The sequence below is a fragment of the Meriones unguiculatus genome, chromosome 20, assembly GCF_030254825.1.
Source record: "Meriones unguiculatus strain TT.TT164.6M chromosome 20, Bangor_MerUng_6.1, whole genome shotgun sequence".
NCBI lineage: Eukaryota > Metazoa > Chordata > Mammalia > Rodentia > Muridae > Meriones > Meriones unguiculatus.
Genome location: NC_083367.1, coordinates 56440498 through 56457436, shown reverse-complemented (window position 1 = coordinate 56457436; position 16939 = coordinate 56440498). Strand labels below are relative to the sequence as shown.

The 16939-nt window shown below is 49.4% G+C and overlaps 1 pseudogene; it reads left to right on the top strand.

Annotated features, from left to right (window-relative positions):
* Positions 1 to 11301: 11301 nt before the first annotated feature.
* LOC110558798 (MICOS complex subunit MIC13-like) lies at positions 11302 to 11663 on the top strand (annotated as a pseudogene).
* Positions 11664 to 16939: the final 5276 nt, after the last annotated feature.

Sequence of the window (16939 nt, the reverse complement as noted above, 5' to 3'; positions counted from 1 at the left end):
GAAACATATGACCCAGGCTGAATCTTGAATGAGTAACATGACAGGAAGCAATCCCTGACTGTCACCATGTAGTGTGGATCCCAGGAGACCTGCTGGGATACAAGTTCTCGGTGCTAGGATCCTGGCTCTCTGGGACCACAGGTTCATCTTCCTGCTGCAAATCTGTCCATGCCCACCACCAGCAGACATTCTCCACCTGGGACTAAGGTGTGAGCACCAGGAAGTGAAGGAGAAGCAGGTGATGGTCTGCGAAAGGATACTGGGTTGCAGGAGGAATGAGCAGAGCAGGCCACAGGACAAGGGAAGGTGGGGCAGGTCTGGATCAGTATGTCTCTCAGAGAGAGAGACAGAGAGAGAGAGAGAAAGAGAGAGAGAGAGAGAGAGAGAGAGATGTGCACAGGGATGCCAGAGCAGCAGTTGCTGGAGTTTGTGGAGCAGAAAGCTGGTGGCTTTGTTCCTCACATTTGTTACATTTTCTTTTGAAAACAAAGAAGCAGTGTGCTACACTTGATGGATGTATTTCAATCCATGTTTCTGTTACTGATTTCCATCCTACACCGGGCTCTGTTCACCTGCCAAACCTGCCAAAGACAGATTTGACCACCATCTTTAGCCTCTGGAAGCATTTCTCCTAAATCTATTAGTAGACAGGAGAAGCCATGACTGCCCTTCTTCCTGTCCACAGCCAGAAGCATCTGGCTTACCAGATGCCATTGGGTTAGATCACCCCTTAACCACCATGGGCTCTCACTGCTCTGCCTGTATCCCACTGTGTAAGCCTCCCCTAACCTTCTGTTTCCTCCTAGAGGCCTCATCTGGCCTCAACCACTTGCCACATTCGCCTATTTGCTCCCCTTCCCAGACAGTCTGACACTGGGCAGAGGCAGGTATGGTTGAAAGGCATGTGACAGCAAGGGTGGTCAGTGAAAGGCACAGGCAGGTGTGCTGCAAGCAGGTGTCAGCACAGGTTGTGGTGGTCTTTGCCCACAGCACCCATCAGAATCTTTGCAAGGGATCTTCATGAAGTCTCAGAGTCGGGAAACTTGACAATTAGCCTGTCTCATTCCTTGTGTGACTAGAGATGATGCCATTGGATAGACGGAAGGTAATTGGGCCTCTCTCTGGCTATGGATCATCCTGGCATATCCTTTGATTCCTCAGCAGCCTGGTATAACTGGCACGTGGTGCCAGCATTGGTTTGCGTACCTTGCAGTGAGGCAGGGACTGTTGGAGTTCTTGTTGTTCAAAGGGCATGCAGGTGATTTACCGCAGTCAGGAAAAGGGCCCCACATGGAGTTTTGCAAATACTCCCACTGGAGGCTTCAGCGGTTCTCTAAGATGAATGAGAACAGCTTGTTTGCAAACAAATGCAAACCTGCTGCATGCTACAGCAGCACTCTGCAGCACTCTGGAGTCTGCAGCACTCTGGCTTGGTATAAAGCCCTTTTCTGGTCTATGTTCCACACAGTTTCCTGCCCTCTGACCCCAGGGCGACTAAGCCCTGTGCTGGAAGGATTACCTTTTCCTCCTCTTCCAGGACAGAGGATGTTTCCACATCCTAAGACCTGGTGGTTTTGGCTAGTGTTATTCATAGTGCTTTGCCCCGGATTAACTAGGAGAAGCTAACCTGGAGAGCTTGGGTGGGCGTGGCCTGTTCCCCCCCCCCCCCTGCTCTGCGTATACTGTGCCTGAGCCTGTGAACTGAAGGGAGGCCCACCAGCCGCCCCAGCCCCTCCTCTGTGGGAACAGAGCCGCCCTTGCTGGTTAATGAGGTTTTCTTGTTAGAGCCATCTGCCTGCTTCTTGGGAGCTACAGCATGTGATTAACGGCTGCTCTGGGGCACAGACCCTGAGTGCTTTACTGTGCAAGGACTTGAGCCCTACGCATTTACAGCCACCTGCCTGGGGCAGCCTTTACACACCTCTGACAGCAAGCAAGCAATGGCTGTGTGAGGACCCTGCCCTACTCCTGGAAGGAGACTCACCTGGGAATCCACTCCCACACACAGGCACTGAGCATTGAGCAAGGGGATGTGGCTGTCATCAGGTCTGCTGGGACTTGTCTCTTCCACCCCGAACCAGGGCTTCTTATGTGTTTGGTTCTATGGAGAGGAGGTCGTTTTTAGAGTCCTGTCCTCAGGATAAGCTGGCTCCAGACAGAAGCTGCCCCAATGGGGCAGAGAGATATTCCTAGACAAAACACGCCTGTCTCCAAGCCCTGAATATCACTTGGTGAGTATCATTAATGGATCCCAGTGGTCCTTGGCTCAGCCCCTGTTATTCTCTTCATCCCACCCAGGAAGCTATCTCTCCTGCGGAACTGGACTTCTCTGGGATCAGGGAGACTTGCTGGATGCATTTCCTCACATCCTCCATGAGCTTTTCTCTGTAAATGATTTAGCTCTCATTGGAAGTGGGAGCCACGAAGGAAGTCCTACTCAACTTCAGAAAGTGCTACAAGCAATGCCCTGGTTCTCGATCCCTTGAGTGCGCTGCCTTGAGGCAACACTGCCGACTGTACTTTGAGCAGCATGAGGGTCCTGCTGAGCATGAAACACAGAAACGCTGAGATAGGGCAAGTGGCTCTGGGGCACACAGCAGCCTCCCCTACAGCTTATGTTTCACCCCTGCAACCAGAAAGAGAAACGCCCAATTCATAGTTTCTTACAGTCTTTAATGAGAAGATTTTTAGAAAGCGAAAACAGAACTAACAATGAAAATGTCGAGTATACCACAAGACCCCTCAATGAAAACACCTGCGACAGCCCTATGTCCTCAATAGAAGCACCAATCACAGCCTTATGCCCTCAGTAGAAACTTCTGTTAGCTCTTAGATCACCCGAGAAGAAACAGCCCCCATTACCCCACAGCCTCTAAAATGGAAACTCCTGGTATACAGTTTGCACGCCCCAAGCATACCTGTATTCTTCCCAGATCAGTGTCCTAGTTACTTTTCTATTGCTGCGATGAAAGACCAACACAAAAATAACACATTAAACATTAGGTGGAGCTCCAGGAATCTTGTAGAAGAGTGGGAGAAAGGATAGAGGAGCTCAGAGGAGACAAGAACTCCACAAGAAGACCAACAGAGTCAACTAACCTAGGGCCATGAGGGCTTACAGAGACCAATAAAAGAGAAGAGTAGGCACTGACTGAACCTAGAGCCCTACACATCAGTAACTGATGGGCAGCTTGGTCTTCACATAGAACTCCTAGCAAGTGGAGCGGAAGCTGTCTCTGACATGAATTTTGTTACCCGCTGATGGATCACTTTCCCTTACTAGGGCTGCCTTGTCTGGCCTCCGTGGAACTGGGTGGGAAGCAGGGAGGGGCCTCCGATCAGGATGTCAAGTGAATAAACAACAACAACAACAACAACAACAAAAACAAATAAACAATGAAATAAAAGGAAGTGAAAAACAAAAGTAACCTAAATTTAAAAAAAAAATGTTTAATTGAGTTCATAGTTTCAAAGGGTTAGAGTCCGTGATGACTGAGCAAAGACGCGGGGACAGGAACAGCTGAGAACTCACAGCTTGTTCCACAAGTAGGAGACAGAGATAGGACTAGGAACAACGAGAGGCTTTTGAAGCATCAAAGTCTGCTCTCTGATACGCCTCCTCCAGCAAGGTCACACCTCTGAATCCTTCCCAAACAATTCTGCCAAGGGGATCAAGCATCCAAACACATGAGCCGATGGAGGCTGTTCTCATGCAAACAACCCCAGTCATCCAATAAAAAGCCTCTTTCAACAGCTCTGACCCAACCAGGATTGGCTGCCAGTAGCCTGGATCCCAGCAAGAGACAGTTCCTTAAGCCACCGGATCACCCAATAAGAAGTATTTGGACTAAAAAAAATATATATATATACTGCAAACCCTGATTTCTCCAGCAAGAACCACTAATCATTTGATTCTAGAGGATACTCTAGCAACTCCATCTTTTCCCTCGGATGGCTGGGCTCTCGGGAACATCTAGCAATCCTGGATCCCTGCTTCATCGGGGTCTCCAGAGAGATGGCAGCAATAGTAAATGTGGAGACGGGAAGACTTACTGCGGCATTTGGTTCATGTGTGTGGAAGCTGAGCTCTACTCTAAGCTGTCTGCCAGCTGTAAAGCCAGGGCTCCTGTTAAGAATATCTCAACCCACGACTAAAGGCCACAGAACCAATCTTGAAACCCTGGAGTAGAGGGTTCCAGAGGCAGGCAGCATGGAGTCCGATAAGGAAGAGGGAAGGAGGTTTCGACAGTTCTAGAGAGAATCCCCTGCCTCTGCCTTTTCATTCCACCTAGTCCCCGATCAACTGATGGAGCCGCCCACACTGGAGGCAGATTCTTCTCCACTTATTCACCATCACCATAAGGATCTTCCAGGATCACTTTCATAGCCAACTCGGTGCCAACCAAAGTATTGAAGGTGATTAATGCAGTGACTGTGAATAAACAGTGCTTTGCCAGCTTCCTGGGTATTCCCTGAAATCAACTCACAGACCACAAGAAACTCATTAGTCTTCATCTCCTAACAAGGAATGCCTGGCACTCCCCACTCATCCTTCACAGGAGCCTGTTCCTGGCTACTGCTCAGTGGGTACTTTGGGCAAAGGCTCCTCCGTGAGCCCGTGCATCTGCAAGCCTGAAGCAGGTTAATCTTGCCATCCACCCTGATCATGGCTTGCGCCACTATAGAGCCTCCACCCAACGTCTGGGAGAGCGGGCGATTCTGCCTTGCCCCAGGTTGTTTCTGTAACCCTGAGCATGGGTGGCCAATGCCTTTTAGGCTGTGCTGGACAGAAGGGTGGACCATGACATCTGGTCCTAAGAATGTCTGGAGGCCTCCCGTGTAGCCGCCTCGACATTGTTGGTAGCTTGAGGTCTGAGCCCTGCCACACACATGCTGGGGACATGTGTTACATTTGCAACAGGACCTGTGATGGTTAGAGCAGAAAGCCTGGAGAGAGGTAGCTCCCAAAGTCCATACTGTGTGAGAGCTACCTCCAAGAAAGCCTGTTTCCTTCCTTCTGTTCTGACCCCTAGAGCACATTTAAGGGGTATGAAAACATGAGCCTGCTAAGTCCTCACACACAGTCTGCTGGGAGCTGCTGCCCTGAGGCACAAGCCCTGTGCGGTCAAAATCTTCTTCCTGCCTCCCATCTAGGTATGAACAGTCTTGAGAGTTGTCAGTCTGCTTGCCTCTAAGAGTGTAGGGAAGTCAAGTCTGTGAATCTCTGTAATACATTTTTGAAATTAAAAACAAACAAACAAACAAACAAAAAAAGCCACCAGAATGTTGCCTTTGGTCATTACTGCTGTTTGAAGTCACCCCAGACGCTTTGGTCCTGTATGATATGGGAAGCCAGTGATAGTTGATATGGAGAGGTCAGCAGCTTCCCTCAAAAATGTGGTCTGGGATCTCAGAGCATGCTCTTTTTCTCTCTTCCTATCCTCCTTGCTGAAGCAATTGTGACCCTCGTTACAAAAATTAAAGAAAGCCACTCACTGCAGCCAGTGCAAGAAAGAAATTTATTCACATCTCGCAAAATGAGGAATACGGGCCCTCCAGGCGCCCTGGGTTATTCTACTTTACCTTTTGGATGCACGACTCTCCTGAGAGCTAACAGCCAAAAGGAGACAGAGGGGGCAGGATGTGCAAAACTGCAAGCTGCCAATTCTGGTCTCAGAAAGCAGTGTGCCTCAGAGACTGATGGGGAAGGGGGCGAAGCTGAGGCTCCCTATAAGCCTAGGGCGTTCATCATGCAGGGCCCTCTGAAAAGAGTGTCCCCTTGGGGAGCAGGATCCTGGAGAAGCTGGACACCCTTCCATGCACACATCTGGGACCCTCCTTGCCTGTGGGAGCAATGGACTGTCACACACCAGGCATTATCAGTGTCACTGAGCTCTGGCATTGCCTGAGTTGCGACCCCCGGACTAGGTCATTATTTCTAGGGTGTGGTCTGGGATGAGGATGATGTGGCGCCTAGGATAATGAGGGTCCGACGACAGGCAAGACAGAGACACAATGGAGATTCATCTGAGGTTTGGCGAATGCCACGATGCAGACTGGGTGCTGGGGAAGTCTGGTTTCTCTTAAGCTAGAACAACCCTAAGGGAGTATTCTTAGCTGTCTAGTGGGCAACTTGTGTGAGCGGCCTAATCCTGGTGCTTCCCAGAGCCCCAGGTATAGTTAGGTATTGGTCCTCGCTAACCCAGGTTCTCAGTTCTCAAGGTCATTCTCCTTCACCCATAGTCTTCATGCTTCCAATAGACCTATTTCGCCTTCTGCTTCTACATGGGCCATATCCCAAAGCCTGGCACCCTACACATTGTTCATGAGTCCTGGGAATGTCAGTCTAGCTGTATAAATGAGAACTCTGTCCTGGGTACTGTGAGGCCACATGCGGTTGTCCCCCCCCTTCCCCTCTCCTATGGCCCGGCATAAAGAAGGGGCTTTTCCCTCCACCTGTCATCTCTATTCTAGGACCCGATTCACTTGGAAGGATGCCAGGCAGCCTTGGGGAGGCCTAGGTTTAGGTTGAGAGCACATGCATGGGCAGTGGGAAGGGTTCTCTCAAGAAGGTGAGTTCAGGGTACTTTTTGCCTTCTGGAAAAACAAGTGTTTCTAATTACGAGACAATGGGACATTGGGAGAAAAATGAGACATCTGCACGCAGCAGTGTCTGAGGGCAATTAAGCTTTGGTGACCACACGTGAGCAGACAGCGTAGCTCTAAACTTAGGACTCAGACCTCAGAGAGGCATGGGGGACCTGAGGGCACAGGCCAGGTCTCCAGAGGATAGTTAATAGTTACTGTTTTTTCAGGCTCTGACCCTCCTGCCTCCCGGACCAGGTGACAACAATCTGTAGGATGGGGTTAGAAGGACAATGGGTTTCTGGAGGCCCCTGTGTGGGCAGAAGGTGGGGCCATTGTTCCTTCAAACCAGAACACTTCCAAGCAACATGTGGCCACATAAAAGGCACTGACACAAAGGCTTTGTCCGAGGCTCTCTGGGCTGTGCCTAGAACCAGGAGCCTGAATGAAGGTGTATGTGTCCCGAGGAAGAGACAAGCAACAGCCAGAACGTTGGAAAGACACATCTGCCATGCAGCCCCCAAGCGCACAAGACACAAAATACAGTCATACCGGAAGCCTATGTCAGAATGGCCACAGTGCACTTACAGTGTTGAGGTTTCCTGGTCAGTGAGTGAAGCGCAGGTGCCTAGGCTGTTGCACCATATGGCTGTACTTTTCTCAGTTATGCTGACATCTTCTCGCTGTTGGGTGTCATGGTTGTATGTGTGTGTGGAGGGGAGGGGTGTAGCGGTGGTTGTGATTTCATGTATCTGTTATGTTTTCCACCTGTTGTAAGTATGACTAACTAATGGCTAAAACCACAACCCTCTGGGGGGGGGGGTGTCCATCCACCTGGTGACAGGCACCCTGTCTTGTCCAAGCCATGGGGACTCTCCACCAAAATACATGTTTGTCTTGACACAGAGGTTGTGACTCACATTTGTGTCCTTGGCCACTTGTAAGGCACCTGACACTGCGGTTGTTGGAATGGTAGGTAGCCCCGTATTTACATTTTCTTTAACCATCTCACTGTCTGCGGGTCACTACTGAGTCACAGGATGGACAGATGATTTGTGTGTGTGTGTGTGTGTGTGTGTGCTCAAGCCTCTCCCCATACTACCAGAGAGAAAAATGAAGAGTTTTGCTCCTTCCTAGACTTTTGTTGATTGCTGTGAGGGCCCGTGACTCCATGTTTGTGAAACTTGCTCCCTTACACTGTTTCCTTCTGTTTGTAGAAAAAGCCATTGGGTCTCTCTTTCCATTATGAAGTTAGTCCTTTTCTTTCTTTCTTAACTTTTATTGATTCTTTGTTTCACATCATGTGCCCTAATCCTACCCTGTCCTTCCATATCTGCCCTCTGCCCTTGCAACCTCCTCCCCAAAGAAAGCAAAAAATAAAATGAAAATTAAAAAATAATCTTGTCATAAAATCTGTGGTATGTCACACGTTATACCCTTGTGTCCACACATCTTTATTTGCAAATGTTGGTTGGAATGAGTCACTGGTCTGGTCTGAGGCCTCTGACTTCTGCTACACCATCAATACTAGGACCTCACTGGGCCTCCTCGTGAATATCTTGTTGTCCTGTGTCACGGAGATCCTGTAGCTTTGGTCCTGTAGAACCAGTTCCTTCATAGCAGTTCATAGATGGAATAGATGTTGGAGTAGGCCAACTCAAAGCCCTGAATCTGGGCCTGGGTGGTTATGAAGTTAGTCCTTACTGTACTTTAACTAAAGTAAAACATGCTAATGGCAAGAAAACATTGGATGTTTGGGCTTGAGAAAGTGGTCCGGCTGTGATGCTGGAGTTCAGCAAATCAACAGGGAGATGGATGCTCCTGAAGGTCTGTGTTCTCTTTGTCCTGTTCATGTTGCCCAGCCACCATCATGCACAATATTTCACACGTCCTTTCATCTCTGTGGTTTATTTTTTTAAACCAGATTCCAAAAACTGTAGAGCCCATACTAGTCCTAAGCTCGAATCAGTCTTCCTGCCTCAGCCCCACAAATGCTGAGATTATAGGCATGAACCATCACATTCAGCTCAAACTTAGTTGTTGTTGTGAGTTTCTAGGGACCCTTCATCACAGAAGTGATGGCTTGGTCAGGGAGAGGACCCAATGGAAGCCTGATGGAAAGAGGAAAGGTACTATCTCAAGGCCCAGTCCCAAGGCTGTAACCATTCGGCATCTGTTTCTGTGACTTGCAAAAATTCCAGGTCTTGGTCTCTGAGTGGTTGCTGGGCCCTGAAGTTGATTTTTCTGAAAAACCAACCACATGTTACCCTCTTGACCCATCAGCCTTGCACTCTTAGCTTTTACAGAATCTTACTCCAAGGGTGATGTGCTCCAGACCCCTGTGATAGGAGAGAGAAGATAGGCTATACAGGTCCACAATCATTCTGTTGTGTTTTCACTGAATAGGATTTTGATGCCAGTCTACACCTTACCTGGGCTTATGCAATGGGTATCTGTTATATGCACACACACACACACACACACACACACACACACACATCCCATGCACACTGGGAACCTTTTCTAGAAAGCTCTGATCAGTAAAACCTGCAGATGAAGGTAAACACCGCCCACACCCAATGGATTTCACTGCTCACTGCAGGTTCTTGACAGCTCCCTGTTTCCTGCCCTAGTCTCCATACTGGCCTAGGTATGTGTAGAGAAGAAATGGCATCTCCCTGAGTTGGTCAGGAAAGCACAGGCCATGCACACTTCAGGTGAAGTCCATCAAATATAACCAAAAGATTCTCAAACTAGAAATCTTCATGTAGGGTCCAATCCCAGTAAATATATGGGATCCAACGGCCTCTAAACAGCACTGTGATGCCTGGAAAGATGGATCCCTTGGAGAGATACCTCCCAGCCAGAAGACAGAGCTATGTGGAGCAGAGCTGGCCTTTCCTGCTTTTTATTTTCTCTACTGACTAGTGACAGCCACCTTTTCCAGAGAGAAAGCTACATCTGATGAGGTCTAAACAAACCAACAGTTGGCTCAGATACCTTCATGCTCAGGAACTAGATTGGTCCAATGGTCTAGGGCCCTGCCTTTGGAAAAACAAAACAAAACAAAACAAAACCCTTCCACAACGGCTGGGGGAAGGTCCAGTCCAGGTATAGTAGTCACCAATTGCTTGCACATTGGAGCTAGGAGCCTTCACAGGAACCTGCTATCTCGCCATAGTTCTCACTTGGCCTCTGAGGCCAACTATGATCCCTGAGCAATGACCACTGGCAGTGTATGAAGGAGCTCCAGGCAATATTGGAGGTGAACAAGAGAGAAATGCCAAGGCTTCTTGGTTCTTAGAGTCATGACACCCAAAACAGCCTGAGTGTATGTAGCTTTTGAGAGCTCAAAGACCAGTTTACTGTACATTTTTAGACCTCAAATTTTAAGTGTGCCTGACTTTCTAACCTTTTGTTTTCAGAAAATCCAATCTTGGGGAGGATAATGAGGCCCCAAGTGACTCCTAACAGGACCAATGATGGAGGTTTGCCTGGCTCTGAGATGTGGTACAGGTGAGACCACTGGAATGCTGTCATCGACAGAAGCAGTTTTCCTATCTAGGACATCACTTTTTATGGTGCCCAGGTATTGATGCTGATGTCATCGGAATATAGAACCCACAAGCACTCCAGGGAGAGCAGGAACAGGTACACAGACAAGCCATCTCATCCTCTTTACCTTGATTTTTCTATCTGGGATGTGGGCATCCAAGGCCCCCAGCTGTTTTTAGGACTATCTGAGGGCTCACCCAATTTCTGCAAAGCTCTTTGAGTCCTGGGTCAAAGTGCCTGGGAACTGACCATCAGTTTGTTGTGCAGCCTTCTGGCGTCTGGCACCCTGTCCCCCTTAGCACTCATGTGGCTGTCCGTAGGCTGCTCTAACAGAGAACAAGGGAAGCTCCTCGTTGGCGTCAGTGTGGTGCCTGCTCGCACCCATCCAGCCAGCCAGCAGAGCCTTACATTCGGACAGATTCATACATTGACAGGTGAAGGTCAGGCAGTCCTTTCCTACCTAGTATAGCATTCAGGATGACTTACAGCAGCGCGAGCGCTACCACCCCCTCATAGCCACATGGCCTTGAAGCTTTCTCTACCATTTTTTTTTTCTTGTTTGCTTTGCTGATTATGAATACTTCCTTCAAAAGAGGAAAATGCTGGCTGTGCCCTTTTGGGCGTGGAGGTGCCTGGAAACCCTGGGCTCTGAACAGGCAGATGACGTGTCGTGGGCTTGCAGAGGTTCAGGATGTGTAAGGAGTGACACGCTGCCCCGGAGGCAGCCCTGTTAGCCTGTGTGTAGGAAATGGCGATTAACCCCGAGAGCCTAATTATGCCCTTCCTCCCCCTCCTTCTTCCTTTCATTCAGCAAACATGTAAAAGTGGTGCTGTGTCAGGCGCTGTTCCAGGGTCTAGAGAGGACCAAGAGGAAGGGAGCGATCTTGGAAAGAGCTGTGTGTGGAGGGAGGAAAGCCAGTGCACAGGGGCCAGAAGGGAGGTTGTACCACAGGCACACTGAGGAGCTTTCAGGTCCCACAGGGAAAGTATAAGAAGGTTCCAGAAAGCAGCGAAGCTCAGATGGAGTTAGCATAGAAGGTGTCTGAAGAGGGAAGGGCCTACGTGGAATGGTTCAGACTTGGGCCACACTTTTCCTGGAACCACAGTGTTTCAAAAAGAAGAAACATGGTCCTTGCACAGGGAGTGAAGTGAGAGACGATCATGGCGACTTGAGTGTGGTCCCCAATGAGATTCCTTATTGAGGGAAGTGTGTCGGGAGGAGCAGTCTACCTTGTTTATGACCAGGAGCTACTGGGGCCTCGTGACAAGAGCGAGGTGGCCTTAAGGAAGGCGGAGGAGGTAGTGCCACGAGCAATGGACCAGTTCAGCCAGTATGCGTGCCAGCAGACGGGTCTGGAGATGCCACAGCTCCCAGCCCCTCCAAAGATGAACTTCACAAACTTGCGTGACTCCTGGAATACATGCATCATCTCAGTCATGGAAGCTTTGCCTGTGGCCCCCTCCAAGGCCCAAGAATACTCCAAGGAGGGCTGGGAGTACGTGAAAGAACACAGCAAGTAACGGATGCAACCTTCCCCAGTGTTACGGGGGTGGTCAAGACCAGGATATGGCAGACCTGACCACAGTGGGAACTCCACTCTGAGGGCAGCTCCCAGCATTGCTGGCCCAATAGAGGACTTGGGAATGGTCCCACCAGTGCTCTGGTGGGAGCATGTAGAGTGCTTTTGAGGGACCTGCATTACCTGGGCTTTGGGGGTAGGCATTCCTGACTCCTGGCAGCCTTTACTTTGAGGTGGGGGGAGGCCTAGCTAAGGGATCCCTATGTTCAGATGTAATCTTTTTTTAACTTTGAGAAGAAGAAGAAGAAGAAGAAGAAGAAGAAGAAGAAGAAGAAGAGGAGGAGGAGGAGGAAGAGGAGGAGGAGGAGGAGGAGAAGAAGAAGCAGAAGAAGAAGCAGAAGAAGAAGCAGAGGAAGAAGCAGAAGAAGAAGAAGAAGAAGAAGAAGAAGAAGAAGAAGAAGAAGAAGAAGAAGAAGAAGAAGAAGAAGAAGAAGAAGAAGAAGAAGAAACATGGTCACAATGTCTTCTTAGTGAGGTCAGTTCAAGACCAGGCCCCAGGCCAGGGCCCAGGAAGGAGAGGTGGTGGTCAAAGGCAGCTGGGGCTGGCAAGGACCCTGTGCCAAAGGCCATGGGCCCCAGATGTCTCTGTGTGTGCTCCATGAGGAACGGTCTAGAGCAGGCACCAAGCCTTTGGTCCCAATGCACTTTTCAGGATCATGGACTCCACTGTGCAAACAGTTTTGAGTGCAGTCTACAAGGTGATACTGAGAGCCCACACCTGTTGAAACTTGCAGGAAAGTGGAAGTTCAGTGATCAGTCACTTGTAAATGAACTCAGTGTAGGAGTGCAAGAAAGCTGAGAAGAACATGGGAAGAACCAGAGGCAATCGAGTTAAGCCCAAGATTTCCTGTAACACCCTTCTATTAAAGGAAAATGGTTCCTCTTTGGTGACAGCACTTTTCTGAGAGGCACCAAGATGGTTAATTAATGGAAATCTAAGTTTATGAATAATAAATAATCATTCTTAAGAAATAGCTTTCCATCTGTTGGATCTTCTGCTGCTTCCATTTAACTACAGCTGGAGCTCCAGGAAAACCATCAACAGAAAAGGAAAAAAAAAATCATGCAGCCTTTCATTCAAAGCTGTATCAAAGGCTCACTAAGCAAGTGGAGGCATGAAAGGCAGCCAAACCCAGATATGTGGCCCTGCAGCCTTGCCTCACCTGCTGCTCTGTGTGCAGCTGGCTGCTCACTCTGAGCTCCGCACTGGTCCTGTTGTCAGTCAAATCTGAACATGTCAAAATGAAGCTTTCCAGCTACATTTTACTCACAAGGAAATGACTGGCAATGCTCTTTGCTTTGCAAATAGCACTCATGTTTTCTTAAGACCTCAGCGGCATGGCCTCCGGATGCAGACAAGCTTGTCAAGGGCACGATGACGTCTGTTGTTGTGACGTGCACCCTGGAGGTAGTGTGTGCTCTGGGGACAGCTCTCCTTTGCTTCTTGGGATTTGTTGGGTGAATGAATATGAGAGAAAGGAATTGGAAAGGGTTTTCTTTGTCCTCTTGAAGGTTCATCTCAGTGTTATCTTCCAGTCCTCCTGCACCTAACTGCAACGTTCAGAAGTAGAAAGAGGACTAAAACTAGGCTGGATACAGAGAAGAACATTGGGAAGTTGTTGGGAGCCTGGGCAGGTAAGGTGCTTGGAAGGAAACACAGTCATGGTTGGGTACCATTCCACTGTATCCCAGCCCCTTCATCCATGTCATGTGCTTTATGCTGTGTGGAACTTGTCCTCCATGGTCATCATGCCCTATGAGCTGTACTTTTACTGCAGCTCACTTAGAATGTTCTTCCCTGCCTTATGGTGGCCATGGAAGGCATCCGCCCATGTCCTAAGTGTGCAGCATCCTCAAATGCTACTCTGCCCTCGGGGGTGGGCACCATGACTGTAGACCCCTTGTCCAGCAGCTCCTGTGTCACTGAGCACTGTAGGCCACCAAGAATCTTCTCACCTCAGCCCCAGCCTTCTTCAGAGATGAGGCATAGAACTTGTGGACATTTGCACATGCCTGTCTGGGCATGGAGTTCTTGCTCTCTAACATAGGACCCTGATTTTCCTGGTAGAGCTTATCAGACAGAGGCCTGGGAGGGGGTCTTACCTTCACTGGGGAGACAGACACCCTGAGACAGGTAATTCTTTTCTGGTTTAGATCTGCCATGTGGAAATGGATGTGCTTGTATGAGGGACCCACTAGTCTTCTGCTGACAGGATGGCCAAAGGGGGAGGTAGCAGGTCCCACAAGTGTATAGGATGGCCTGGCACAGGCCTGTGTGCATGTGTTCCCAGACTCTTCTCCAGCAAGCAAAGGATGTTGGTTGTCCAGGCTCTAATTTCTCAGGGATAGGGTACTCACTGAGCAGTTTTGCCATCCATTGTTTAAGTTAGCTGGAGACAGATTTTCTCATTTGAATTCCTGGCCAACACTAAAACCTCAGATTACCAAGCTCTGTCTCTCTCACACACAACCCTTTCACACACACATGGCCCATCCACATTCAGCCAATTCACACACACACACACACACACACACACAGCTTCCTCATACATTCGGGTCTGTCAAACACCCACAGCCCATCATATACACAGCCTTATCACATACAGGCCCATTCACACTGACATACAGCCCATCACCCATATAGCCCCATCGCACACTCCGTTCCAACACGCAGGCCCACTTGCCATTTCCACTCCAGCCTGCATGGTTGTGAAGAAATCCCCAGGGAACAGGGCCAAATACACAGGCATCTGAGAGGGCATGGGGGAGGGGTCAGGGAGGGTGACAGCTGGTGAGTTGTGGCCACCTCTGCGTAAGCCATCAGCCCCAGGTGGGAGGTAAATCAACAGTCCCTAGGTCAGATGGCACCGGCCGTGTTCCCAGGATTGGCTGCCCTCACCCCGGGAAGGTAAGCAAACCCTGCATGTGTTGTCATCAGTCAAAGGGCCCTGGGGGGAGAAGAGGACGCAGGGCTGACCGCCCGGGGTGGCAACAGGACACCATGCAGAAGTTGCAGGCCAGCACAGCTGAGTCCAGCAGGGATTTAGATCAAAGGCTGGCAGCTGCGCTGCAGTGGGGAGGGCCAGGAGGGAGCCTCTTGGGGCGCCGAGGGGGCGCCCGGCCCTAGCAGTGTCCACCCTTCTGTGTCCTGCCATTTGGAAGCTCTTTGTGTGTGTGGCACATGGGGGTTCGTGGTCCTTTGTGACAGGAAAAGCTGGGTAGGATGCCCATGACTCCCAAATGTACCATCTATCCTGAGCGAATACTTGGGGTCCTGGGCCTCTGCATGGCAGAGAAAGAGCATGCTTTCTCGTGGGCAAGGGGGCCAATCGATGCTCTCTAGAGACCATTTAAGTCTTTCCAAGCCTGCTGCGCTCATGGCTCAGTGCAGCCACGAGTACTGGCCTCTGAATTCTGCTAATGGACAAGGCCTGGAGGATGGCGCCCACGGGCAGCTATGGCCTCTTCTCTCTCTGCTCCTACCCAGGTCTACAACCTTGTATGAGCCAGATAGTTGAAAATTCTTCCTGTGCTGTGCAAGAATTAAATAAGGTCATGTGTCCACATGAAGCTTGTGCAGGCTACGGACTGGAGAGGTGGCAGCTGAGGCCTCTGTAAGGGCCACAAGGCCTGAGTCATGGACCCATGGGGCAACAGCTGTCTCACACCGTGGGGGAGGAGCTCTTTGAGACACTTTAGACTGTGTCCTCCTGGAACATAAAAGGCTGAGGAGATGGGAGTAAATATGAGAGGTGGTGACTATTTGAAGGAGACACCCCTGCGTCAGGGTCACCCTCAGCTACATAGAAGGCAGATGGGCTCCAGCGATAGAGAAACAGGACCTGGGGAACCTTGAGGCGCTGTGCAGCTCCCATCATGGGCTCAGAACCGTGACCTAGTGAGTGAATCATAGTCCATCTGCACCTTTCAACACCATAGAGACATGTGAGCCTGGGTCTCACCCTGGCTTCCCTTCCCGAAGAGAAAGAAACAGTGACTAAAAATAGCCACTCTGGGGATGTCTGGAAGTGATGGTGTTAAGAACACGGCAAGTAGAAAAGAGCTAGATGTTAGGGAATGAGGAAGGGCTGATGCAGGCAATGAACGTGAGGTAAGGGGGATATGGAGCTACGTGTTTCCTGGTCCTCATTCAAGCACGGATCTGTTTGTTTGCTGTGGTGGGTAAGAACACAAAAAATATACGTGATAGTGAAAGTATCAATCTATGTGAACCTCCTCAGCTTCTCTTCTGAACGTTCAACCTAGCCATGTAGAAGTTTATTTACTTGCATAGCTTTGGGGTCAGGTTAATTGCAATGTATACCTTTATTATTATTATTTACAAGTTTTTTTTTATAATAAGAATTTTTAAAAACTGAAGGTTGCTCATTCAGTTCAGGAGCTGACATAGACGCTCCTTAGAAAACAAGGTAGCTCACTGGTGCAGTGGTGTATGCGTAGAATACTAATACTCTGGGTGAAGATAGAAGGATAGCAAATTCAAAGCCAGTCCAGCAATGAGACTGTCAATTTTTGCTCTTGTTATGAAAAAAAAAAAAAAAAAAAAAAGAAAAGAAAACAAGATGCCTGTCAGGTGGCCAGTAGGTCCCAGACAACATAAAAGGATCAGGTTTGCTGTTGGCCAGTCCTTCCCTATAGCCTTCTCTGGGAATGATGCTGGAGAACTAAGAACAGAGAATACAGGCTCAACAATTCACCATCTCTTAAGTTTTCCCAAATGCCCTTGACAGAACTGGGCTCACACCTAGGCATATTCCCAGCTTACACCCTCTGAGAGAAGCTTTGTGGTGCATTGGTCGAACCCTACCCTACAGGGAAGTAGCAGATAGACCCAAGAGGCAGAGATTCAAACTGGCGACGCTTCATAGGTGCTGAGCCTTGGGGCCTCTGCTTCTGATGAGTCCTGGTCCAGGTTTCAGTTTACCTGTTCGCTAAGCCTTACTGGTTCTCGTCAGCTTTCTGGTGGGCCTCGGGTGTTGACCCCGTAGTCACTATCTATGTTGATTGTTGGGAGGACCGAAGGCTAAATCTGGAATTTCTGCGTCCTATTACCCCACCCAGCAGGATTTCAGGTTTGGATATTCGGCCTTGATGTTTAGACTTCAAAACCTCACGGTCAAGACTGGAGACAGCTACTTTGCTAGAGTGACCGGTGTTCAAGCATGAGAATGGAGTATGACCCCTAGTAGCCACATTAA